The 2,797-nt window shown below is 44.5% G+C and overlaps 1 pseudogene; it reads left to right on the top strand.

The window, feature by feature from the left end:
• The first annotated feature begins 211 nt into the window (after positions 1 to 211).
• On the top strand, positions 212 to 2,515 carry LOC101345904 (nuclear distribution protein nudE homolog 1 pseudogene; annotated as a pseudogene).
• The last annotated feature ends 282 nt before the right edge of the window (positions 2,516 to 2,797 follow it).

Genomic DNA, 2,797 nt, shown 5'->3' with positions numbered 1-2,797 from the left:
AAGCTCGTGTTTGTCTTAATACGAATAATATGGTTACACATAGAAATAGTTACAGATATGTGTACATACACAGGCTAGAAACAAAGACATCCCAGTAGCAACAAGCACACCTAGTGCTCTGATCTTGGTTTCTAATGCTGTTTTACAATGAAAGGAACCTGTGCTCCATGGAGAAATGACCGATTCTATGGCAGGGGGAGGAAAATACACGATGAATCTGGAGCATTTTGTAGCACCAGAAAGTAATGAAGTGCTAAAAACAAATAAACAAACAAGAAATCCAAACCAACCAACCAACCAACCAAATAACAACACAATGATAAAGGTACGGCAAATGGAAGCAGGAGTTGTCTGAAAGCACTCTCAATGGCCAAAGCTGAAACAGTTTGAACAACAAAACAAAGTAATATTGGATTATAACTCAAAGTACAAAATAAATATCCATGCCTATATAAATAAATGATAAGGAAACAAATAAGTGGTCTAAAATAGGCTAATCTCCCAGGCAGAAGACTTCTTAATAATTGATGTAGTCCTGCACTCCCAAGGAGGAATATAACTCCCCATTTCTTTACGACTGAGCAGAGTGACTTGCTTTCAAAGAGTGCTGTATAAAGAGGGAGAAAAAAAAGAGTAACTTTACAGTGGAGGGACCTGGCAAATACACAACAGCCAGGTAAGTCAGCAGGGATCAGTTATATTGACAGCATCTACCTTTGATAGGATGTGATGAAAATGGCACTTTGCCCCTGTCTAGTCTTTATAAATACAACAGGCAAATTTCAGTTGAAGGGCGTTCTATAAAATTCCCGATCAATTAATCTCAATCGCCTCTCAAAGTCATGAGAAACAACAAAAGTCTGAGAAACTGTTACAGTCTAGAGGAGCCTAGGGATAAATATAATGTACTATTCTGAATGGAATCCTGGTTCAGAAAGAGAACATTGGGCAAAAACTAAAAAAACTGGAATTAAGTATGAACTTTAGATAATTACAATATGTCAATATTGGTTCATTAATTGTTAAAAATGTACCATTTAATGTAAAATGTCAATAATATAGGAAATTGGATGCAGTTGTTATCGTTTATCTAGCATTTATTACCACTTAAAATATTCACTGTGAGAATAAAGTCCTCTGGACAATCCAGACAGCCCTGGTTTTCTCCATTCCTCTCCCTGCCAGCATCTTTAGGCTTCAGTACAACTTCCCCTCCCCCAGTGAGGCCTGCAGTTTGTTAACTCATTGCAGTGGAGTGGATTCTGACTCATAGCCACCCTGTAGGACAGAGTAGAACTGCCCATAGGGTTTCCAAGGAGTGGCTGGTGGATTCCAACTGCCAACCTTTTGGTTAGCGACTGGAGCTCTTAACCACTGGCCACCAGGGTTTCTGGTGTTTGTTAGCAAGACTAAAAAGACAGAATTCTGAGCTAAACCCCACTCCCCTCACCTCCTCGGGAAGTCAGTGGGGCATGATGCAGTAGAATGCTTGTTAACAGGGTTAAAAAGATACAAGTAGGCTGCCCAGCCGCAGCCAGATCCTCACCTCCCCAGGAGGATCAGAGAATACTCAAGAAGAACTGAGAGAATTCCAAAAGGGAAGCTGAGAATATGAAGCTGACTTGGAGACGCAGCTGCAACAAATGGAAACCAGGAACAGGGACCTCCTGTCAGAAAATAACCGTCTCTGCATGAAGCTAGAAACCATCAAGGAGAAGTTTGAAATGCAGCATTCTGAAGGCGACCGGCAGATCTCGGCCTTGGAGGATGACCTTGTACAGATGAAAGCAATTAAAGACCAATTGCAGAAATACATCAGAGAGCTGGAGCAAGTCAGTGATGACTTGGAGAGAGCAAAAGGACCCACAATCATGTCTCTGGAAGACACTGAGCAGCACTTGAATCAAGCCATTGAAAGAAATGCCTTCCTGGAGGGCGAACTTGACGAGAAGGAGACTCTCCTGGGATCCGTCCAGAGACTGAAGGATGAAGCCAGCAGAGATTTGCAGCAGGAATTGGCCGTGCAGCAGAAGCAGGAGATTCCCTGGACCCCCATGCCCAGTGCAGTGGAAGGTGAAAGGATGGACACTTCTGTCCAGGCCACCGGCTCCACGCCACCCATGCCCATAGCTCACTGAGGGCCTAGCTCCAGCTTAAACCCACTGGGGACCTTCAGACGTGGTTGGATGACTCAGCTGGCAGGACCTCCTCATGCCCGAGGCTGGGATACCTTCCCTCAATATTGTGGGAGACCTGCTGTGGAAAGTAGGGGCATTAGAATCCAAACTTGCATCCTGCTGGAACTTGGTGTATGATCAGTCCCCAAACTGCACAAGTGGCCCAGCCTCAGGGCAGGGAAGCAAGAACAGAGATGGCAGCAACAAATGGACCAGCAGCACCGGCGTGCCTTTGGGTGATAAAAGGTTGGGAAAATGCTTGGAACTTGGGAAGTCACCTTCAAAAATTTCCTCACCATCATTTGCCATCAACCCAGGGCATCAAGATGCTGCTTTAGAAAAACCAGGAAACTGAAGTCCTGGTGTTGGCTCAGAAGTTACCTTTCTTCCACTCTTTAAACTAGTTTATCATTATAATATTTTAAGTTAGCTTGAGAAAAAATAGCCAGCATTCACCACAGTGAGCTTTGTGCTTTGTGGCTCAGACACATGACTTGAGGCTATCACCAGTGGCCCCTGATGTTTGTCCCAGTGCAAGGTTGTCTGATGACCCCGAAGCCCCACTGTTGTTGTGTGTGGCGAAGGGACAGGGGCAGACTGGACCCTCTGGGAAGAGCTTT

The sequence above is a fragment of the Trichechus manatus genome, unplaced genomic scaffold, assembly GCF_000243295.1.
Source record: "Trichechus manatus latirostris isolate Lorelei unplaced genomic scaffold, TriManLat1.0 scaffold00089, whole genome shotgun sequence".
Classification (NCBI taxonomy): Eukaryota; Metazoa; Chordata; class Mammalia; order Sirenia; family Trichechidae; genus Trichechus; species Trichechus manatus.
This window is presented reverse-complemented; position numbering and strand designations above follow the sequence as displayed.